Source organism: Petromyzon marinus, chromosome 31, assembly GCF_048934315.1.
Source record: "Petromyzon marinus isolate PM22_M1 ecotype Great Lakes invasive population chromosome 31, UKy_Petmar_22M1.pri1.0, whole genome shotgun sequence".
NCBI lineage: Eukaryota > Metazoa > Chordata > Hyperoartia > Petromyzontiformes > Petromyzontidae > Petromyzon > Petromyzon marinus.
This window is the reverse complement of record NC_133697.1, coordinates 4,552,985-4,577,277: the sequence shown is the minus strand read 5'-3', so window position 1 is coordinate 4,577,277 and position 24,293 is coordinate 4,552,985. Positions and strand designations below refer to the sequence as shown.

The window sequence follows — 24,293 nt, the reverse complement described above, 5'->3', positions numbered from 1 at the left end:
ATCCGTGGGTTCCCTAAAACCCGTGGGTTCCCTAAAATCCGTGGGTTCCCTAAAATCCGTGGGTTCCCTAAAACCCGTGCGTTCTCTAAAACCCGTGGGTTCCATGAAACCCGTGGGTTCCCTAAAACCCGTGGGTTCCCTAAAACCCGTGCGTTCCCTAAAATCCGTGGGTTCCCTAAAATCCGTGGGTTTCCTAAAATCCGTGCGTTCCCTAAAATCCGTGCGTTCCCTAAAATCCGTGCGTTCTCTAAAACCCGTGGGTTCCCTAAACCCGTGCGTTCCCTAAAATCCGTGCGTTCCCTAAAATCCGTGGGTTCCCTAAAATCCGTGGGTTCCCTAAACCCCTGCGTTCCCTAAAATCCGTGGGTTCCCTAAAATCCGTGGGTTCCCTAAAACCCGTGGGTTCCCTAAAATCCGTGGGTTCCCTAAAACCCGTGGGTTCCCTAAAACCCGTGCATTCCCTAAAATCCGTGGGTTCCCTAAAACCCGTGGGTTCCCTAAAATCCGTGCATTCCCTAAAATCCGTGGGTTCCCTAAAATCCATGGGTTCCCTAAACCCCTGCGTTCCCTAAAACCCGTGGGTTCCCTAAAACCCGTGTGTTCCCTAAAATCCGTGCGTTCCCTAAAATCCGTGGGTTCCCTAAACCCCTGCGTTCCCTAAAACCCGTGGGTTCCCTAAAATCTGTGGGTTCCCTAAAATCCGTGCGTTTCCTAAAATCCGTGCGTTTCCTAAAATCCGTGCGTTTCCTAAAACCCGTGCGTTCCCTAAAACCCGTGCGTTCCCTAAAATCCGTGCGTTCCCTAAAATCCGTGCGTTCCCTAAAATCCGTGGGTTCCCTAAAACCCGTGGGTTCCCTAAAATCCGTGCATTTCCTAAAATCCGTGCGTTTCCTAAAACCCGTGCGTTCCCTAAAACCCGTGCGTTCCCTAAAATCCGTGGGTTCCCTAAAATCCGTGCGTTCCCTAAAACCCATGGGTTCCCTAAAATCCGTGGGTTCCCTAAAAACCGTGGGTTCCCTAAAACCCGTGCGTTCTCTAAAACCCGTGGGTTCCCTAAAACCCGTGGGTTCCCTAAAACCCGTGCGTTCCCTAAAATCCGTGGGTTCCCTAAAATCCGTGCGTTTCCTAAAACCCGTGCGTTCCCTAAAACCCGTGCGTTCCCTAAAATCCGTGCGTTCCCTAAAATCCGTGCGTTCCCTAAAATCCGTGGGTTCCCTAAAACCCGTGGGTTCCCTAAAATCCGTGCTTTTCCTAAAATCCGTGCGTTTCCTAAAACCCGTGCGTTCCCTAAAACCCGTGCGTTCCCTAAAATCCGTGGGTTCCCTAAAATCCGTGCGTTCCCTAAAACCCGTGGGTTCCCTAAAATCCGTGGGTTCCCTAAAAACTGTGGGTTCCCTAAAACCCGTGCGTTCTCTAAAACCCGTGGGTTCCCTAAAACCCGTGGGTTCCCTAAAACCCGTGCATTCCCTAAAATCCGTGGGTTCCCTAAAATCCGTGGGTTCCCTAAAATCCGTGCGTTCCCTAAAATCCGTGCGTTCCCTAAAATCCGTGGGTTCCCTAAAACCCGTGGGTTCCCTAAAATCCGTGCATTTCCTAAAATCCGTGCGTTTCCTAAAACCCGTGCGTTCCCTAAAACCCGTGCGTTCCCTAAAATCCGTGGGTTCCCTAAAATCCGTGCGTTCCCTAAAACCCGTGGGTTCCCTAAAATCCGTGGGTTCCCTAAAAACCGTCGGTTCCCTAAAACCCGTGCGTTCTCTAAAACCCGTGGGTTCCCTAAAACCCGTGGGTTCCCTAAAACCCGTGCGTTCCCTAAAATCCGTGGGTTCCCTAAAATCCGTGGGTTCCCTAAATTCCGTGGGTTCCCTAAAATCCGTGCAGTCCCTAAAATCCGTGCGTTCTCTAAAACCCGTGGGTTCCCTAAACCCGTGCGTTCCCTAAAGTCCGTGGGTTCCCTAAAATCCGTGGGTTCCCTAATATCCGTGCAGTCCCTAAAATCCGTGCGTTCCCTAAAATCCGTGGGTTCCCTAAAACCCGTGGGTTTCCTAAAATCCGTGGGTTCCCTAAAACCCGTGGGTTCCCTAAAATCCGTGGGTTCCCTAAAATCCGTGGGTTCCCTAAAACCCGTGGGTTTCCTAAAACCCGTGGATTCCCTAAAACCCGTGCGTTCCCTAAAACCCGTGGGTTCCCTAAAATCCGTGGGTTCCCTAAAACCCGTGCGTTCTCTAAAACCCGTGGGTTCCATGAAACCCGTGGGTTCCCTAAAACCCGTGGGTTCCCTAAAACCCGTGCGTTCCCTAAAATCCGTGGGTTCCCTAAAATCCGTGGGTTTCCTAAAATCCGTGCGTTCCCTAAAATCCGTGCGTTCCCTAAAATCCGTGCGTTCTCTAAAACCCGTGGGTTCCCTAAACCCGTGCGTTCCCTAAAATCCGTGCGTTCCCTAAAATCCGTGGGTTCCCTAAAATCCGTGGGTTCCCTAAACCCCTGCGTTCCCTAAAATCCGTGGGTTCCCTAAAATCCGTGGGTTCCCTAAAACCCGTGGGTTCCCTAAAATCCGTGGGTTCCCTAAAACCCGTGGGTTCCCTAAAACCCGTGCATTCCCTAAATTCCGTGGGTTCCCTAAAACCCGTGGGTTCCCTAAAATCCGTGCGTTCCCTAAAATCCGTGGGTTCCCTAAAATCCATGGGTTCCCTAAACCCCTGCGTTCCCTAAAACCCGTGGGTTCCCTAAAACCCGTGTGTTCCCTAAAATCCGTGCGTTCCCTAAAATCCGTGGGTTCCCTAAACCCCTGCGTTCCCTAAAATCCGTGGGTTCCCTAAAATCCGTGCGTTTCCTAAAATCCGTGCGTTTCCTAAAATCCGTGCGTTTCCTAAAACCCGTGCGTTCCCTAAAACCCGTGCGTTCCCTAAAATCCGTGCGTTCCCTAAGATCCGTGCGTTCCCTAAAATCCGTGGGTTCCCTAAAACCCGTGGGTTCCCTAAAATCCGTGCATTTCCTAAAATCCGTGCGTTTCCTAAAACCCGTGCGTTCCCTAAAACCCGTGCGTTCCCTAAAATCCGTGGGTTCCCTAAAATCCGTGCGTTCCCTAAAACCCATGGGTTCCCTAAAATCCGTGGGTTCCCTAAAATCCGTGGGTTCCCTAAAACCCGTGCGTTCCCTAAAATCCGTGCGTTCCCTAAAATCCGTGCGTTCCCTAAAATCCGTGGGTTCCCTAAAACCCGTGGGTTCCCTAAAATCCGTGCATTTCCTAAAATCCGTGCGTTTCCTAAAACCCGTGCGTTCCCTAAAACCCGTGCGTTCCCTAAAATCCGTGGGTTCCCTAAAATCCGTGCGTTCCCTAAAACCCGTGGGTTCCCTAAAATCCGTGGGTTCCCTAAAAACCGTGGGTTCCCTAAAACCCGTGCGTTCTCTAAAACCCGTGGGTTCCCTAAAACCCGTGGGTTCCCTAAAACCCGTGCGTTCCCTAAAATCCGTGGGTTCCCTAAAATCCGTGGGTTCCCTAAAATCCGTGCATTTCCTAAAATCCGTGCGTTTCCTAAAACCCGTGCGTTACATAAAACCCGTGCGTTCCCTAAAATCCGTGGGTTCCCTAAAATCCGTGCGTTCCCTAAAACCCGTGGGTTCCCTAAAATCCGTGGGTTCCCTAAAAACCGTGGGTTCCCTAAAACCCGTGCGTTCTCTAAAACCCGTGGGTTCCCTAAAACCCGTGGGTTCCCTAAAACCCGTGCGTTCCCTAAAATCCGTGGGTTCCCTAAAATCCGTGGGTTCCCTAAAATCCGTGGGTTCCCTAAAACCCGTGCGTTCCCTAAAGTCCGTGGGTTCCCTAAAATCCGTGGGTTCCCTAAAATCCGTGCAGTCCCTAAAATCCGTGCGTTCCCTAAAATCCGTGGGTTCCCTAAAACCCGTGGGTTTCCTAAAATCCGTGGGTTCCCTAAAACCCGTGGGTTCCCTAAAATCCGTGGGTTCCCTAAAACCCGTGGGTTCCCTAAAATCCGTGGGTTTCCTAAAACCCGTGGGTTCCCTAAAACCCGTGGGTTCCCTAAAACCCGTGGGTTCCCTAAAACCCGTGGGATCCCTAAAACCCGTGGGTTCCCTAAAATCCGTGGGTTCCCTAAAACCCGTGGGTTCCTTAAACCCGTGGGTTCCCTAAAATCCGTGCGTTCTCTAAAATCCGTGGGTTCCCTAAAACCCGTGGGTTCCCTAAAACCCGTGGGTTCCCTAAAACCCATGGGTTCCCTAAAATCCGTGCATTCTCTAAAATCCGTGCGTTCCCTAAAATCCGTGGGTTCCCTAAAATCCGTGGGTTCCCTAAAACCCGTGGGTTCCCTAAAATCCGTGCGTTCCCTAAAACCCGTGGGTTTCCTAAAACCCGTGCGTTCTCTAAAATTCGTGCGTTCTCTAAAATCCGTGCGTTCCCTAAAACCCGTGGGTTCCCTAAACCCGTGCGTTCCCTAAAATCCGTTCGTTCCCTAAAACCCGTGCGTTCCCTAAAATCTGTGGGTTCCCTAAAACCCGTGGGTTTCCTAAAATCCGTGCGTTCCCTAAAATCCGTGCGTTCCCTAAAATCCGTGGTTTCCCTAAAATCCGTGCGTTCCCTAAAACCCGTGCGTTCCCTAAAATCCGTGGGTTCCCTAAAATTCATGCGTTCCTTAAAATCCGTGCGTTCTCTAAAACCCGTGGGTTCCCTAAAATCCATGCGTTCTCTAAAATCCGTGCGTTCTCTAAAACCCATGGGTTCCCTAAAATTCGTGGGTTCCCTAAAATCCATGCGTTCCCTAAAATCCATGCGTTCCCTAAAATCCGTGCGTTCTCTAAAACCCGTGGGTTCCCTAAAATCCGTGCATTCCCTAAAATCCGTGCGTTCCCTAAAATCCGTGCGTTCCCTAAAATCCGTGCGTTCTCTAAAACCCGTGGGTTCCCTTAACCCGTGCGTTCCCTAAAGTCCGTGGGTTCCCTAAAATCCGTGGGTTCCCTAAAATCCGTGGGTTCCCTAAAATCCGTGCATTCCCTAAAATCCGTGGGTTCCCTAAAATCCGTGCGTTCCCTAAAATCCGTGGGTTCCCTAAAATCCGTGGGTTCCCTAAAATCCGTGCAGTCCCTAAAATCCGTGCGTTCCCTAAAATCCGTGGGTTCCCTAAAACCCGTGGGTTTCCTAAAATCCGTGGGTTTCCTAAAACCCGTGCGTTCCCTAAAATCCGTGGGTTCCCTAAAACCCGTGGGTTCCCTAAAATCCGTGGGTTCCCTAAAACCCGTGGGTTCCCTAAAACCCGTGGGTTCCCTCAAATCCGTGTGTTTCCTAAAATCCGTGGGTTCCCTAAAACCCGTGGGTTCCCTAAAATCCGTGGGTTCCCTAAAATCCGTGGGTTCCCTAAAACCCGTGGGTTCCCTAAAATCCGTGGGTACCCTAAAACCCGTGGGTTCCCTAAAACCCGTGGGTTCCCTAAAACCCGTGGGTTCCCTAAAACCCGTGGGTTCCCTAAAATCCGTGGGTTCCCTAAAACCCGTGGGTTCCGTAAACCCGTGGGTTCCCTAAAATCCGTGCGTTCTCTAAAATCCGTGCGTTCCCTAAAATCCGTGGGTTCCCTAAAATCCGTGGGTTCCCTAAAACCCGTGCGTTCCCTAAAACCCGTGCGTTCCCTAAAATCCGTGGGTTCCCTAAAATCCGTGCGTTCCTTAAAACCCGTGGGTTCCCTAAAATCCGTGGGTTCCCTAAAAACCGTGGGTTCCCTAAAACCCGTGCGTTCACTAAAACCCGTGGGTTCCCTAAAACCCGTGGGTTCCCTAAAACCCGTGCGTTCCCTAAAATCCGTGGGTTCCCTAAAATCCGTGGGTTTTCTAAAACCCGTGCGTTCCCTAAAATCCGTGGGTTCCCTAAAACCCGTGGGTTCCTTAAACCCGTGCGTTCTCTAAAACCCGTGCGTTCCCTAAAATCCGTGGGTTCCCTAAAATCCATGCGTTCCCTAAAACCCGTGCGTTCTCTAAAACCCGTGGGTTCCCTAAACCCATGCGTTCCCTAAAGTCCGTGGGTTCCCTAAAATTCGTGGGTTCCCTAAAATCCGTGGGTTCCCTAAAATCCGTGCGTTCCCTAAAATCCGTGGGTTCCCTAAAATCCGTGGGTTCCCTAAAATCCGTGCAGTCCCTAAAATCCGTGCGTTCCCTAAAATCCGTGGGTTCCCTAAAACCCGTGGGTTTCCTAAAATCCGTGGGTTCCCTAAAACCCGTGGGTTCCCTAAAATCCGTGGGTACCCTAAAACCCGTGGGTTCCCTAAAATCCGTGGGTTCCCTAAAACCCGTGGGTTCCTTAAACCCGTGGGTTCCATAAAATCCGTGCGTTCTCTAAAATCCGTGGGTTCCCTAAAACCCGTGGGTTCCCTAAAACCCGTGGGTTCCCTAAAACCCATGGGTTCCCTAAAATCCGTGCATTCTCTAAAATCCGTGCGTTCCCTAAAATCCGTGGGTTCCCTAAAATCCGTGGGTTCCCTAAAACCCGTGGGTTCCCTAAAATCCGTGCGTTCCCTAAAACCCGTGGGTTTCCTAAAACCCGTGCGTTCTCTAAAATCCGTGCGTTCTCTAAAATCCGTGCGTTCCCTAAAACCCGTGGGTTCCCTAAACCCGTGCGTTCCCTAAAATCCGTGCGTTCCCTAAAACCCGGGCGTTCCCTAAAATCTGTGGGTTCCCTAAAACCCGTGGGTTTCCTAAAATCCGTGCGTTCCCTAAAATCCGTGCGTTCCCTAAAATCCGTGGTTTCCCTAAAATCCGTGCGTTCCCTAAAACCCGTGCGTTCCCTAAAATCCGTAGGTTCCCTAAAATCCATGTGTTCCTTAAAATCCGTGCGTTCTCTAAAACCCGTGGGTTCCCTAAAATCCATGCGTTCCCTAAAATCCGTGCGTTCTCTAAAACCCATGGGTTCCCTAAAATTCGTGGGTTCCCTAAAATCCATGCGTTCTCTAAAATCCATGCGTTCCCTAAAATCCGTGCGTTCTCTAAAACCCGTGGGTTCCCTAAAATCCGTGCTTTCTCTAAAACCCGTGGGTTCCCTAAAATCCGTGCGTTCCCTAAAATCCGTGGGTTCCCTAAAATCCGTGGGTTCCCTAAAATCCGTGCAGTCCCTAAAATCCGTGCGTTCCCTAAAATCCGTGGGTTCCCTAAAACCCGTGGGTTTCCTAAAATCCGTGGGTTTCCTAAAACCCGTGCGTTCCCTAAAATCCGTGGGTTCCCTAAAACCCATGGGTTCCCTAAAATCCGTGGGTTCCCTAAAACCGTGGGTTCCCTAAAACCCGTGGGTTCCCTCAAATCCGTGCATTTCCTAAAATCCGTGGGTTCCCTAAAACCCGTGGGTTCCCTAAAACCCGTGGGTTCCCTAAAATCCGTGGGTTCCCTAAAATCCGTGGGTTCCCTAAAACCCGTGGGTTCCCTAAAATCCGTGGGTACCCTAAAACCCGTGGGTTCCCTAAAACCCGTGGGTTCCCTAAAACCCGTGGGTTCCCTAAAATCCGTGGGTTCCCTAAAACCCGTGGGTTCCTTAAACCCGTGGGTTCCCTAAAATCCGTGCGTTCTCTAAAATCCGTGCGTTCCCTAAAATCCGTGGGTTCCCTAAAATCCGTGGGTTCCCTAAAACCCGTGCGTTCTCTAAAATCCGTGCGTTCTCTAAAATCCGTGCGTTCCCTAAAACCCGTGGGTTCCCTAAACCCGTGCGTTCCCTAAAATCCGTGCGTTCCCTAAAACCCGTGCGTTCCCTAAAATCTGTGGGTTCCCTAAAACCCGTGGGTTTCCTAAAATCCGTGCGTTCCCTAAAATCCGTGCGTTCCCTAAAATCCGTGGGTTCCCTAAAATCCGTGCGTTCCCTAAAATCCGTGCGTTCCCTAAAATCCGTGCGTTCCCTAAAATCCGTGGGTTTCCTAAAATCCGTGGGTTCCCTAAAACCCGTGCGTTCCCTAACATCCGTGCGTTCTCTAAAATCCGTGGGTTCCCTAAAACCCGTGCGTTCCCTAAAATCCGTGCGTTCCCTAAAATCCGTGCGTTCCCTAAAATCCGTGCGTTCCCTGAAATCCGTGGTTTCCCTAAAATCCGTGCGTTCCCTAAAACCCGTGCGTTCCCTAAAATCCGTGGGTTCCCTAAAATCCATGCGTTCCCTAAAATCCGTGCGATCTCTAAAACCCGTGGGTTCCCTAAAATCCATGCGTTCCCTAAAATCCGTGCGTTCTCTAAAACCCATGGGTTCCCTAGAATTCGTGGGTTCCCTAAAATCCATGCGTTCCCTAAAATCCATGCGTTCCCTAAAATCCGTGCGTTCTCTAAAACCCGTGGGTTCCCTAAAATCCGTGCGTTCTCTAAAACCCGTGGGTTCCCTAAAACCCGTGCGTTCCCTAAAATCCGTGCGTTCCCTAAAATCCGTGCGTTCTCTAAAATCCGTGCATTCCCTAAAATCCGTGCGTTCCCTAAAATCCGTGCGTTCCCTAAAACCCGTGGGTTCCCTAAAATCCGTGCGTTCCCTAAAATCCGTGCGTTCCCTAAAATCCGTGCGTTCTCTAAAATCCGTGCATTCCCTAAAACCCGTGCGTTCCCTAAAATCCGTGCATTCTCTAAAATCCGTGCATTCCCTAAAATCCGTGCGTTCCCTAAAATCCGTGCATTCCCTAAAATCCGTGCGTTCCCTAAAATCCGTGCGTTCCCTAAAATCCGTGGGTTCCCTAAAATCCGTGCGTTCCCTAAAATCCGTGCGTTCTCTCAAATCCGTGGGTTCTCTAAAATCTGTGGGTTCCCTAAAATACGTGGGTTCCCTAAAATCCGTGGGTTCCCTAAAATCTGTGTGTTCTCTAAAATCCGTGCGTTCTCTAAAATCAGTGGGTTCCCTAAAATCCGTGCGTTCCCTAAAATCCGTGCGTTCCCTAAAACCCGTGGGTTCTCTAAAATCCGTGGGTTCCCTAAAATCCGTGCGTTCCCTAAAATCCGTGCGTTCCCTAAAATCCGTGCGTTCCCTAAAACCCGTGGGTTCCCTAAAACCCGTGCGTTCCCTAAAATTCGTGCGTTCCCTAAAATCCGTGCATTCCCTAAAACCCGTGGGTTCCCTAAAATCCGTGCGTTCTCTAAAATCCGTGGGTTCCCTAAAATCCGTGGGTTCCCTAAAATCCATGCGTTCCCTAAAATCCATGCGTTCCCTAAAATCCGTGCGTTCTCTAAAACCCGTGGGTTCCCTAAAATCCGTGCGTTCTCTAAAACCCGTGGGTTCTCTAAAATCCGTGCGTTCCCTAAAATCCGTGCGTTCCCTAAAATCCGTGCGTTCCCTAAAATCCGTGCGTTCCCTAAAATCCGTGCGTTCTCTAAAATCCGTGGGTTCTCTAAAATCCGTGGGTTCCCTAAAATCCGTGCGTTCCCTAAAATCCATGCGTTCCCTAAAATCCGTGTGTTCTCTAAAACCCGTGGGTTCCCTAAAATCCGTCCGTTGTCTAAAATCCGTGCGTTCTCTAAAATCCGTGCGTTCCATAAAACCCGTGCGTTCCCTAAAATCCGTGCGTTCCCAAAAATCCGTGCATTCCCTAAAATCCGTGCGTTCCCTAAAATCCGTGGGTTCCCTAAAATCCGTGCGTTCTCTAAAATCCGTGGGTTCTCTAAAATCCGTGGGTTCCCTAAAATCCATGCGTTCCCTAAAATCCGTGCGTTCTCTAAAACCCGTGGGTTCCCTAAAATCCATGCGTTCCCTAAAATCCGTGCGTTCTCTAAAACCCATGGGTTCCCTAGAATTCGTGGGTTCCCTAAAATCCATGCGTTCCCTAAAATCCATGCGTTCCCTAAAATCCGTGCGTTCTCTAAAACCCGTGGGTTCCCTAAAATCCGTGCGTTCTCTAAAACCCGTGGGTTCCCTAAAACCCGTGCGTTCCCTAAAATCCGTGCGTTCCCTAAAATCCGTGCGTTCTCTAAAATCCGCGCATTCCCTAAAATCCGTGCGTTCCCTAAAATCCGTGCGTTCCCTAAAACCCGTGGGTTCCCTAAAATCCGTGCGTTCCCTAAAATCCGTGCGTTCCCTAAAATCCGTGCGTTCTCTAAAATCCGTGCATTCCCTAAAACCCGTGCGTTCCCTAAAATCCGTGCATTCTCTAAAATCCGTGCGTTCCCTAAAATCCGTGCGTTCCCTAAAATCCGTGGGTTCCCTAAAATCCGTGCGTTCCCTAAAATCCGTGCGTTCTCTCAAATCCGTGGGTTCTCTAAAATCTGTGGGTTCCCTAAAATCCGTGGGTTCCCTAAAATCCGTGGGTTCCCTAAAATCTGTGTGTTCTCTAAAATCCGTGCGTTCTCTAAAATCCGTGGGTTCCCTAAAATCCGTGCGTTCCCTAAAATCCGTGCGTTCCCTAAAACCCGTGGGTTCTCTAAAATCCGTGGGTTCCCTAAAATCCGTGCGTTCCCTAAAATCCGTGCGTTCCCTAAAATCCGTGCGTTCCCTAAAACCCGTGGGTTCCCTAAAACCCGTGCGTTCCCTAAAATCCGTGCGTTCCCTAAAATCCGTGCATTCCCTAAAACCCGTGGGTTCCCTAAAATCCGTGCGTTCTCTAAAATCCGTGGGTTCCCTAAAATCCGTGGGTTCCCTAAAATCCATGCGTTCCCTAAAATCCATGCGTTCCCTAAAATCCGTGCGTTCTCTAAAACCCGTGGGTTCCCTAAAATCCGTGCGTTCTCTAAAACCCGTGGGTTCTCTAAAATCCGTGCGTTCCCTAAAATCCGTGCGTTCCCTAAAATCCGTGCGTTCCCTAAAATCCGTGCGTTCCCTAAAATCCGTGCGTTCTCTAAAATCCGTGGGTTCTCTAAAATCCGTGGGTTCCCTAAAATCCGTGCGTTCCCTAAAATCCATGCGTTCCCTAAAATCCGTGTGTTCTCTAAAACCCGTGGGTTCCCTAAAATCCGTCCGTTCTCTAAAATCCGTGCGTTCTCTAAAATCCGTGCGTTCCATAAAACCCGTGCGTTCCCTAAAATCCGTGCGTTCCCAAAAATCCGTGCATTCCCTAAAATCCGTGCGTTCCCTAAAATCCGTGGGTTCCCTAAAACCCGTGGGTTCCCTAAAATCCGTGGGTTCCCTAAAATCCGTGGGTTCTCTAAAATCCGTGGGTACCCTAAAATCCGTGGGTTCCCTAAAACCTGTGCGTTCCCTAAAATCCGTGCGTTCCCTAAAACCCGTGGGTTCCCTAAAATCCGTGCGTTCCCTAAAACCCGTGGGTTCCCTAAAATCCGTGGGTTCCCTAAAATCCGTGCGTTCCCTAAAACCCGTGGGTTCCCTAAAATCCGTGCGTCCCCTAAAATCCGTGCGTTCCCTAAAATCCGTGGGTTCCCTAAAATCCGTGCGTCCCCTAAAACCCGTGGGTTCCCTAAAATCCGTGGGTTCCCTAAAATCCGTGGGTTCCCTAAAATCCGTGGGTTCCCTAAAATCCGTGCGTTCCCTAAAATCCGTGGGTTTCCTAAAATCCGTGCATTCCCTAAAACCCGTGGGTTTCCTAAAATCCGTGGGTTCCCTAAAATCCGTGCGTTCCCTAAAATCCGTGGGTTCCCTAAAATCCGTGCGTTCCCTAAAATCCGTGCGTTCCCTAAAATCCGTGCGTTCCCTAAAATCCGTGGGTTTCCTAAAATCCGTGGGTTCCCTAAAACCCGTGCGTTCCCTAACATCCGTGCGTTCTCTAAAATCCGTGGGTTCCCTAAAACCCGTGCGTTCCCTAAAATCCGTGCGTTCCCTAAAATCCGTGCGTTCCCTAAAATCCGTGCGTTCCCTAAAATCCGTGGGTTTCCTAAAATCCGTGGGTTCCATAAAACCCGTGCGTTCCCTAACATCTGTGCGTTCTCTAAAATCCGTGGGTTCCCTAAAACCCATGCGTTCCCTAAAATCCGTGCGTTGTCTAAAATCCGTGGGTTCTCTAAAATCCGTGGATTCCCTAAAATCCGTGGGTTCCCTAAAATCCGTGGGTTTCCTAAAATCCGTGGGTTCCCTAAAATCCGTGCGTTCCCTAAAATCCGTGCATTCCCTAAAACCCATGGGTTCCCTAAAACCCGTGGGTTCCCTAAAATCCGTGGGTTCCCTATAACCCGTGGGTTCTCTAAAATCCGTGCGTTCCCTAAAACCCGTGCGTTCCCTAAAATCCGTGCGTTTCCTAAAATCCGTGGGTTCCCTATAACCCGTGGGTTCCCTAAAACCCGTGGCTTCCCTAAAACCCGTGGGTTCCCTAAATCCGTGCGTTTCCTAAAATCCGTGCGTTCCCTAAAATCCGTGCGTTCCCTAAAATCCGTGCGTTCCCTAAAATCCGTGCGTTCCCTAAAATCCGTGGGTTCCCTAAAACCCGTGGGTTCCCTAAAACCCGTGGGTTCCCTAAAATCCGTGGGTTCCCTAAAACCCGTGGGTTCCCTAAAATCCGTGGGTTCCCTAAAATCCGTGGGTTCCCTAAAACCCGTGGGTTCCCTAAAATCCGTGCGTTCCCTAAAATCCGTGGGTTCCCTAAAACCCGTGGGTTCCCTAAAACCCGTGGGTTCCCTAAAACCCGTGGGTTCCCTAAAATCCGTGGGTTCCCTAAAATCCGTGGGTTCCCTAAAATCCGTGCGTTCCCTAAAATCCGTGGGTTCCCTAAAACCCGTGGGTTCCCTAAAATCCGTGGGTTCCCTAAAACCCGTGGGTTCCCTAAAATCCGTGCGTTCCCTAAAATCCGTGGGTTCCCTAAAACCCGTGGGTTCCCTAAAACCAGTGGGTTCCCTAAAACCCGTGCGTTCCCTAAAATCTGTGGGTTCCCTAAAACCCGTGGGTTCCCTAAAACCCGTGGGTTCCCTAAAATCCGTGGGTTCCCTAAAATCCGTGGGTTCCCTAAAACCCGTGGGTTCCCTAAAACCCGTGGGTTCCCTAAAACCCGTGCGTTCCCTAAAATCTGTGGGTTCCCTAAAACCCGTGGGTTCCCTAAAACCCGTGGGTTCCCTAAAATCCGTGGGTTCCCTAAAATCCGTGGGTTCCCTAAAACCCGTGGGTTCCCTAAAACCCGTGGGTTCCCTAAAACCCGTGGGTTCCCTAAAATCCGTGGGTTCCCTAAAATCCGTGGGTTCCCTAAAATCCGTGCGTTCCCTAAAATCCGTGGGTTCCCTAAAACCCGTGGGTTCCCTAAAATCCGTGGGTTCCCTAAAACCCGTGGGTTCCCTAAAATCCGTGCGTTCACTAAAATCCGTGGGTTCCCTAAAACCCGTGGGTTCCCTAAAACCCGTGGGTTCCCTAAAATCCGTGGGTTCCCTAAAACCCGTGCGTTCCCTAAAATCTGTGGGTTCCCTAAAACCCGTGGGTTCCCTAAAACCCGTGGGTTCCCTAAAATCCGTGGGTTCCCTAAAATCCGTGGGTTCCCTAAAACCCGTGGGTTCCCTAAAACCCGTGGGTTCCCTAAAATCCGTGGGTTCCCTAAAACCCGTGGGTTCCCTAAAATCCGTGGGTTCCCTAAAATCCGTGGGTTCCCTAAAACCCGTGGGTTCCCTAAAACCCGTGGGTTCCCTAAAATCCGTGCGTTCCCCATTCCCGCTTGTCGGCCTAATTGCGCGTGTGCATCGCTCCGCAGCCCTTGGCGACGTGACCGAATCATGCCGAGCCCTCTCTTTGAGGGCCTCTTGTGTTGACGAGCCTGTAGGCTTGGGTTTGTGTGCTCCGACGCGTACGAATGAACACACGTGCATCCATATCATTATTCTTTTTTTGTTATTATCACCACCACCGCTCTTGCATCCCCAAGAAAGCTTCGCCGAGTCTCATGACGCTTTTTTCTCAGTCAGGAGGGTCCTGTCAAGGTTTTCGCAGTAGTGAAGCGACAATTGCTTCCGTAGTGTCATAACAGAGAAAACATCTGCGGTGTGATTTTTTTCCCATCTTCCACGTGCTCAACAATAACTACCAACATTTGATTTTGAAACATCACCACCTTTGACAAAACTCCTGGTACCCCGGACACGTTAATTATTACGTGCAAGGATGCGCCTGTGATGCAGTAATGATGAGAGCCGAAGACGCAGCTCAAAGAGAATTGTGCGCGCCGTGCCGAGGGAGAGTAGAGAGTGAGAAGAGTGAACACCTTTCGTGGTGGTGATCCTGCTCCCTCGGCTCTTCCTGTTCTGTGTACAAACAAACAAACAACACTCCTTCACAAGATCGGCGCGCTCCGCGGAGGTAACGCACTCTTGAACACAAACCACAATTATTCATCCTGGACGACGTTTCGGGCAATGAACCTGCGTATCACGGAGCGCTGTTTGGTCCGCGTGTATTTCAGGTGCGTCGCTCTCACACCCGGGGAGGTTATTTGACCATACTTCACCACGAGGTGAATTCCTCAATAAGTATTTCCCAGTGGCTTAGTGGCTTCACAACCACCCCGGGACAGTGCCTCCCCCACCTCTGGCAGCAGCAGCAGGGGTGTGGCGGGGAGGGTGGGGCAGGCTCGGAATCATTTTCTTGAGTTCAGCCCCGGGCAGCTCCGGGTGAGGTCAACGAGCATTGACGCGTGAACACAGTTGCGGCGGGATGAGGCATGCTGCTACGTTGCCGTTGGCTGCCGATACCATACTGCGCTTATTTCGGTTGCGCTATATGATTCTCGTCGAACTGGGATCCCCAAATAACGTGAGTGGAGGGCCCGTTTTTTTCATTTACACTGAGCAAGAGCGCTTTGGCCCAGAAGGTCGCAAGGTCGCGATATGAAATTGGGAGTTCACTGGCATTGGTTCAATCAATCGAGTCTTGACTGCTGGTGAGACGCCGTGTGAGTTGACACCGGCCCAGAATCGTGTTGCTCGTCTTGAATCAATGCTAGCTGAGATTATGGCCTCCCAGACAGAAAGGCCGTGCAGCTGATGGACTGCGCAGGGTGCTTCAAACAAATGTTTCTGAGAATTTGCAACAGTACCACGATAAATGTGCCTCTGGGCTCTGGAGGTCACCTGGAGATGATTCCAGGCAACGTTTTGACAATGATGGCGAACAAGTGGACTTTTTTGAAGTTATCAACATACATTTGTTATCGTGTTGCAGTGTATTATCCCACCTTTTTCTATTAAAAAACGATCGTCCCATATAAGTGTTAACATCTTTTGAACCACCCTGTGTCTAAAATATTTCATTTAAAAAAATATTTAACGTGCACAAACAGAAGCCAGAAGGTGACATTTTTGGTTGCCCAATTGAAGCGCTATCCAGGCCCAAACTGCCTGCTTCGCTTTCATGATCTCACCCGACACGATCGGGCTGTTCCCAGTGATCCTCATCGCAGGCTCTGAATTTGTGCAGCCGTGCACAACTATACACGCGCCTTACGCGTTTCACCCAGCGCAGTGTTCCGTCATGGCTCCTCCGCGCGCATTAAAGCCACGGATTGGTATTCCAGGGGAGGGGAAACGGCGTCGATGGGCAAAGGCGACCCGGCTCGTTGCATTGCCGCTGCCCGCTCGGCTGCAGCTTTCGGGCGGCTGATTTTCCCAAGGTTGCGGCAATTAGCGAGCAAGTGTGCGCCGCAGCACAACGAGCTAAGCGATTCCTCTTTTTGTTGAGTATTAATTGGCCGTGCATGTTGGTAATAATCGGCAAGTCGCCACTCGCGGCGTGGAGAGGTGGGGGGGGGGGCAGCACACGTCTCGGAGCGAGCGGAAGCAAGCGGGAGCCGCGGGGCTCCGCGTTTGCGCTACCGCCGCCGCTACCGCCGCCGCCCCGCGGAGCTTCCGCTTCACCATCGGGTTGCGCCCGTCACCGTCTCGTTGGTCCGGCGCGACGTCTCGCTTCGCGTGCCGGCAGCTGCTACGGCGAGCCGGTCGAGTTCCCGGATAAGCTCCCGAGAAGGAGCCCGCCCCAGCTCGTGCGGCCGAAACGTCGGGAACGCCGCGCCGAACGACTCCGGTTGCCACCTGCCCAGGGTTTCCCAGGGATCGTCCCGTGGAAATCTGTCGGTCTATCCGGGGATATTACAAGTCGTGGTTGTTGTTGCCAGTTGCCTAATTATAGTGATGATGATGATGGTGGTAGTAAATCACCGCTCAGGGCAATGCATTTGCTTGGGGTTCTCCCCTCTGCGGGTATTGTATTGTTCAGGGATTCAGCCGAGTCGCTTACCTTCAATTCAGTTCCCGAATCAAAATAGAGTTTTTTTTGGGAGAGATCGCCGCCTAAAAAAATAAAATACGTGCCGTGCACCCTGCTCCACCGGACACTTATAATAGTTACGTGATGAACAAACGTAGGCCAGTCTATCAGTGTATTACCGCTGCAGCAGCAGCAGCACTCGGGTACGAATCACAACATCGGTCGCCAAAAGCTCTACTTGCTCAGTTCCTGAAGAAGCCTCCGTCGGCACGGGGTGGGGGAGGCGAAGCGTCGGACATCGTGACGAGCAACGCGCGGCACGAACCCCGGTAGGCGAACACGCGGGAGCTGCGAACACGTCGCCTGGTCTAAGGGCCCGGCCACTGCGGAGTGGGAGGCTTGAGACGGACGTTCGTGCGTGTGTGCGAATGTGTGTGTGTGCGTGTGTGCGTGTGCGTGCGTGTGCGCGTGTGCGTGCGTGTGTGCGTGTGTGTGTGAGTCTGTGTCTCAGTTATCTGATGAAAGTTGCAAGCGAAAATTTCATCATCGCTTGCGGCTGGGGTTGGCATCGTCCCCCACTCCTCCTGATGTCGGGGGTAAATGGGCGAGGATTAGGACTGTGACTCATGCAGCTGCAATGGCTGCTTTGGGTACGCGGTCCAGACCTCCCCAGAGACCCTGGCTGACAGAGGAGGTGTTCAGGATGGTTAAGAAAAAGCGACAGGCCCACTGCCATCGGCTACAGAATCCCACGTCAGAGAATGAGGAGGCTTGCCCCGGCCTTCGCTCGGAGGTGCGGAGAGCCGTGAGGCGCTGCAAATATGGGTGGTGGTCGCGGGTTGCTGAGGAGATGGAGTCTGCCTCAGTGGCCCGCGATCACAAATCTCTTTTTAACTCCATCAAAAAAGTAACCTGCAGCACCACACCTATTACCATCATTAGGGGAAAAAACGGTGATTTCAATCTCCGACCCCCAGGAACAGGTTTGCAGATTTGCTGAGCATTTCTGTGAGGTCCTGGGGGAGGGAAAATCCCTCAGCCAGGAAAACATCGTGGCACAAAGTGAGGATGACCCTGCTGAGGCTGCGGTGCCTCAAATATTGGAAGAAGTCACCCCCTGTGAGTGGCTGGCTGAAGTGCCATCTGTTGAGGACGTACTGAAGGTGCTCCGGAGTCTGAGACCAGGAAAGGCAGTTGGCAGAGATGATCTCCAAAGCGAAATGCTGCGGGAGGGTAACGTTTGTGCAAAGACTGCCCTATATGGCATATAACAACAGTCTGGACCACTGGACGGGTTCCGCAGGATTGGAAGGATGCCCTGGTGGTCCCCCTCTTTAAGAAGGGGGACCGCACAGACTGTAACAACTACAGGGGCATCTCACTCCTCAGTGTGCCGAGAAAGGTCCTGGCAAGGATTATTCAACATCGCCTTGCCAGGCACGCTGAGGAGAGGCTTGCGGAGCCCCAATGCGGTTTCAGGAAAGGGCGGTCCTGCACAGATGCCATATTTTCTGTCCGTCTGCTACAGCAGAGGTGTAGGGAATTTAAGCAAGACCTACATCTCTACTTTATTGACCTGGTCAAGGCCTATGATACCATCAGTAGGCCTGGGCTCTGGGTTGTTCTTCGTGCCTTTGGAGTACCTGACCCTCTGCTCACGATCAATAAGGACCTTTATGATGGTGAGCGGACCTGGGTAAAACTACGTGGCCGGGAGTCAGAGCCATTCCCTGTACACCTTGGGGTGCGACAGGGATGTCCTCTGGCTCCCACATTATTTAACATCTATTTTGACCAAGTAGTTCGTGAAGCCTTCAATAGCTGTACCGGGGGAATCTCCATTTGGTACAGATATAATGGGAGGCTGATCGATTCCCAGGTGCGGTCAAGGGATGGCTCCCTATTGCTCAACCACGTTATGTATGCCGATGATTTGGTAATAGCTGCTCATTCAGAGGAGGAGTTGGAGACGCTGCTGCTGAGACTGGAGCGTGCCACTAAGAGATGGGCCCCTTACCATCAGCCCCACCAAAACAAAGCACCTGCCTGGGTATTTTGTACCATCGGACACTCCACCCCCACAACTCCCAATTGGTGATGGGGCAGTTGTGGAGAGAGGGGAGAGTTTCCCATACCTGGGCAGTGTGCTTATGACCAGCTCCAGTTTAACAGCAAAGGTCTCAATCCGAATCAGTCGAGCGGCAATATCTTTTCATCGGTTGCGTAAAGGTTTGTGGAAGCTACCTGGTCTATCGCTCCGCACTAAGCTTCAGGTTTTCTCGGCCACGGTCATTCCCTCTTTTCTCTACGCTTGCGAAACATGGACCCTCCTAATGGAACATCTTCGCCGGTTAGAAACATTGAGGCTAGCCTGCCTACGATCCATCCTGGCTTTATCCAGGCTGGATTGTGTGAGGAGCTCACAAATCTTTGAAAGATCTGGGCAAGGTCCCATCGGTGAGCTCCTCTGGCAGGTAAGGCTGCGTTGGCTGGGTCATGTTGCCCGCATGCCCAGCCACCGCTTGCCGAAACAGCTTTTGTTCGGCCGGATCGAGGGGGCTAAACGGGCGCGGCACGGGCTAGAGAAGAGATGGAGTGCCGTGGTACAGGAGGACGTGGAGCTGAGTGGACTTGCCGATGACTGGTACCAACGGTGTCAAGATCGGCCTCTGTGGAGGAGGCTCGTGAAGGACGCTACTGGGCAGTTGGAGGCAGTCGCCCTCCAACAACAACGGAGGGCGGAGGAGCGACGCTCACAACAACGAGCGGAGCGCCGCGTGGCTAAAGCACAGCAGGTTGGCACAGTAGGGGGCACAGGTGGTGCATCAGCCAGTCATCTCAGTCATCTCAGTCAGTCGACCCGTGGCACTTGGGTCTGCCCCGTGACCTCCTGCCAGCGGGCGTTCGACACTTCACGTGGCCTCAGGGTGCACATGGCCTGGCACAAGCGTCGTGGTGACGTCACCGTCACTTCGTGGCGAATGGCGGTTGTTGTTGTTGTGTGTGCGTGTGTGTGCACGTGGCTTCATGGTGTCCACTCTGGCACAGTTGCCAGTGGCTGTGCCCCTTTGCTTCAGAGCCACGTGGGGGTGGGGGGGGGAGGGGGGGCGCCGTGCGATCTCCCGCAACACATCTTCGCGAGCAAAAGCAGAATTGGCGACGTTTCCGTATTTGCTCGCGAATGCTACCGAGATAATGCTGATCAATACGACACTGATAATCATCAATACGACAATGATGATCAATATGACCATAATAATGATCAATATGACAATAATAATGACCATGATCAATTTGACAAAAAATTGTGATACGACAATAACAATATTCATCAATACGACAATAGTGACCAATATGACACTAATAACAACGATGAATATGATCATGATCAATACGACAATAATTCCTCACATCGCACTATTGATTTAACACCACGTGCTGTAATACATGACGCGCGAACTCCCTCCCGATGGAGCGGCTCCGAAATGAATCAACAAAAATAATAACAATATGAATACATAAACACGCGGCGCAGCTGCTACGAATGCTTGCAGCACGTGGCTATTCGTCTCGCAAGGAGCGCTCACGTTTTGTTTTTGAGAGCCACATCGTGGCTCCTCGCGTGTGGCCAACGCTGAGCTCCATCTCTGTGAGAAACGACTGGCGCAGTGTGCAGGCGGTGCGACTGCGCTGTAGAGCACCAACCAGCTGTGGGCTCGGGCGCTACGAGCCATTGGTGGCATCACACACGAGCGGCTTGGATCCTCATCGAGCGTCGTTGTCATCACACGTGGGGATTTATAGCGGCAGGTCATCATCCAAAACTCTCGTTTCGTTTCCAAATGTGGAGGGAGAAAAAAACCGGACGACCCCGAGGAAGAAATCCACGACACCACAGGGTGAGAGAGAGAGAGAGAAAGAGAGAACGCGTAAACTCCAAATACACAACAGCAGGCAGCGTTTGGGCCCGGGATCGGAACCCACGACCTCCTGTGTGCCAGGCGAGAGAGATGTGGTTGGGGGGGGGGGGGCAGCGTTGAATTCCAAAGCGCCCCCGTGCCACCGGCGTGCGCGTGCTGGAGAGGGGAGCGTTCTGCCGCGGTGCGAAGGGTTAATGATGAGAGAGCTCATTCAAATGTGTTGGCGTCCGCTCGCAGCGACCTGGCAAGCACAATTCATTTTGCATCGCGAGCACGCCGCGAAATAAATGGAGACGCGCGCCCGGCCAACACCGCTCGTCTCTCTGTTCATCATGGGCCGTCGTCAGCCACGATCAATCCACTGCCGGATGAAGGCCTCCCCGAGCCACCGCCACCACCTCTCGTGATCCAGAGATGCAACAATCCACCTGCAGCACCTGCACGTGAGATGATTTCACCGCTCCATATCCGTGGTGGTCGCGCACTTGGAAGTGTCAAATGGGTAAAGGTGTTTTTTTTCTTTCTAAATCGAAGATTTTATTTCCCATCAAATAAGTTGGGGTGCATCTTACCAATCTGTAAACAAAGCAGCAATGCTTAATAAAAATAAAAAATATAAATCAAATCCCATTCAAGCATTGTGAAGGGCCATTGCATGAAACGTCGCCTATATGAATATATATTTTCAGGGGCCGCAACGTAATTGATTAATGTGTTGAGCTTTCGATTTAAAGCTTTCGTGATTGCAGGGATTCATATTCTTGGTTCTTTCGGTAAAGTCATATTTTTATTATTTTATTGTTTCCCTTCTATGTGACTTTACCGAAAGAACCAAGAATATGTTGAGCTTTCGTTATTAGTGTCCAGTCGGCTCGACGAGAATAAGAGTGCTCGGCAATATATCGAAGTGTCGCCGTGACATTTCAGGAAATCACTGCCCAGCTTGATTATCAAATGGCTGCGCATTACCGGGTCGGCCGATTGCCGCGGTTTTTGTTGGCGAGGATTCCGCCCGCTCCTCTCTCCGCACCCCCCCCCCTCCACTCCGCACCCCCCCCCTCCACTCCGCACCCCCCTCCACTCCGCACCCCCCTCCACACAGCACAACCCCCCGCTCCGCGCCAATCCCACGCTCGAAGGCAGTGGTCGCGCAGCAGCAGCAGCAGGGAGCAGCTCTCCGCTCTCCGCTCCGAGGGCTTGGTCCCGCGCTTCGAGCTCGGCGGCGTATGGACGGCGGCCTCTCGTCGGAGCTTTCCGTTCATCCCCTTCTTGTTGTCTTGGGGGGGGGGGGGCGGGGGGCACATTCGCTCCGTCGCGCGCGCGATGCTCAAGCAATCCCAGAGTGGAGTTTTGTGTTTTGTTTTTAAAGGTGAAACGCTCGAGCGTGGCACGCAGACTTGCGAGGCCGACCTGAAAGAGCGTTCCCAAAGACCCTTAGCGTTGGCAGCTGCCGATACCGCTCAGCAGACTCCAACTAGCCGAGCAGTTTGAGTGCTGTCCTGCTTAAAAATGAGCTTCGCGGCATTTGCACCTCCGATCAGCGCGGTTGGCTATGCACGGTGCGAAAGAAGCTCACCGCACGTGTACACTGGTGCCCATCTCCTGTTTACAGTGGTGGAAAAGTTCCTCGTTCCTATGGCCGGGGGGTGGGGGGGGGGGGGCTGAGACTCTCCGTAAGAGGACAGCCAGGGTGAGTGCCATGTTTGTCTGTCGCAGGTAGAGAGACCGTGATGTATGTATGCAGGAAATCGGGAGATCGAGCGTCGAGCCGCTGTCAAATCGATGACGATGGAGATCAAACGGAACCGAATAAAATTCGCGAGCCCTCGTTCGAAGCGTGCTGGGGGGGGGGAGAGGGGTTATGGAGGGTGTAGGGGGGGGACACAAATCTCCCATCGTGCGCTGCTCCAGTCACCACAAACGAGGGCCGCGGAAACTTCGTCGCGACAGAAAAACAGACTCGGACTGTCGGAGCCGAGTCGCAAGGGTCAGGGCGGTGGCCCGTGACTTCGGCGGGTTGGGAACAGCGCTCGAGGCCGCGTGGGGACGTGGCGATTTGTGAAAAGGCTGCAGCCCTCCCTCCACCTGCGCACGGAGTCGGCTGACACCGCCGCTGGTCGTTCGCGTGCGATCAGCGCACCGCGCGTGCGAGCGTCTTTGACTTGACGCCTTCCCGACCCCCATCACGATCTTGCCCCTTCCCCCCACAGTGGAAACGTCCGGCTTCTGCCGACAGCCAAGAGAGTCGAGCGAGAGCGCTCCGCGGGAGAGACGCCTGGCGCGCCGACTGCATGGGGCTGTGCGAAGGGCGCCGTGCACGTTGAGCGCACGGCACGCGAAGGTCTACCAGGCTCGCCTCGCGGCGGACATCTGGGAGCGCCGCCGCTGGGTTCTGCGTGGCAACGCGCCCCCAGCGCTCGATTCAAGAGCTGTGCGGGCCACCGCTGTCAGCAGGAACTCGCACTTCCTGCCTCGTCTCCAGACCCGGTCTGCCAGTGACGTCCCCGCGTGTTTCCCTAATCGAACGTAAAGAATGACGTGAGGATGACGTTGGGGATGATGATGATGATGAGTGTGATGATAGTCAAGATGATGTTGACGGTGATGTTGCTGATGATTATTTTGGTGGTGGTGATGTTGATGTGGATGATGAGGCTGATGGTGATGATGGCGAGGATGTTGAAGATGACGTGTGAGGACGGCGAAGCTCGCGACGATTGTAAAGGCGATGTAGATGGTGCTGATCAAGGTATTATTTGGGTGATGGTAGTGCGAATGGTGGTGATGATTGCGAGCTGCAGGAGGCTGAAGGAAAAGTTATTTTCTGGGAGAAATTGGAAAACTCGAAGAACAAAGTAAGAAATGCGTTGTTGAAGAAGCTGACTTTAGAAATCACGCCTTATCGGCGTTTGACGCTTGTTATAATACGTCGGGCTCAAAACTTTGTGCAGATAAACTGTTTTTTCTTTTCCGAATTTCAGAAATAAGATTGAAAAAAATATTATATTAGTTTTTGGTTCGGTGAGAAACATGATTAATTTGTGTTCGTTTTTTTGTATTATTATAAACTACTTCTGCAAAGTACAATCTCGGTTCCCACCAACTCTTGTGGTGACTAATCTTACCTGCTGAGAGCCTGTACACAGTGACACACACACACGCACACGCGCACACAACGACAAAGATCCCCCGTGAAGCCTTAACACACCGTTGGGGCAAGTGCTGTTTGCGTGTAGCAGCACCTATGAAGGCCCGCTCGGTACACGAGGGGGTGTGTGGCCAGCACCATGCCCAGCCGCCTTTGTCTCCCCAGTGACTATGTATATACATCGCGCCAGGAACTCATTTAAGGTTGAGTCGACCTTGGGGAAACCCAGGACCGGTTCGATTATTTGCCACTGGTATTGGTCGTGAGCAGGAATCGGACTCGGGACGTGGGGTTCGCTAACCACTGCGCCACTGCTCCCCTGCACTAGTGTATAAAGACACACACGCACAGGCACCCACTCTACACACACGCACAGGTACCCACTCAACACACACACAGACACCCACTCAACACACACACAGGCACCCACTCTACACACACGCACAGGCACCCACTCAACACACACGCACAGGTACCCACTCGACACACACACACAGGCACCCACTCGACACACACACACACAGACACCCACTCAACACACACACGCACAGACACCCAGCCTACACACACACAGGCACCCACTCGACACACACGCACAGGCACCCACTCTACACACACACGCAGGCACCCACTCAACACACACACACACAGGCACCCACTCAACACACACGCACAGACACCCACTCGACACACACGCACAGACACCCACTCGACACACACACACAGACACCCAATCTACACACACACACAGGCACCGACTCGACACACACACAGGCACCCACTCGACATACACACACACAGACACCCACTCAACACACACACGCACAGACACCCACTCGACACACACACACGCACAGGCACCCACTCTACTCACACACGCACAGGCACCCACTCAACACACACACAGGCACCGACTCGACACACGCACACAGGCACCGACTCGACACACACACACAGGCACCCACTCAACACACACACGCACGCACAGGCACCCACTCGACACACAACAACAACAACCGCCATTCGCCACTAAGTGGCGGTGACGTCACCACGACGCTTGTGCCAGGCCATGTGCACCTTGAGGCCACGTGAAGTGTCGAACGCCCGCGGGCAGGAGGTCACTGGGCAGACCCAGGTGCCACGGGTCGACTGACTGAGATGACCG

General features: G+C 52.2%; 1 long non-coding RNA gene across 2 annotated transcripts in view; it reads left to right on the top strand.

Moving 5' to 3' along the window:
- The window catches only part of LOC116947704 (uncharacterized), a 55,852-nt gene extending 32,785 nt beyond the window's left edge, over positions 1 to 23,067 (top strand). For both annotated transcript variants that reach the window (XR_012945710.1, XR_012945711.1), the window contains exon 4: positions 22,191 to 23,067. This is a non-coding gene — a long non-coding RNA (uncharacterized LOC116947704). The remainder of the gene's footprint in view (positions 1 to 22,190) is intronic.
- Positions 23,068 to 24,293: the final 1,226 nt, after the last annotated feature.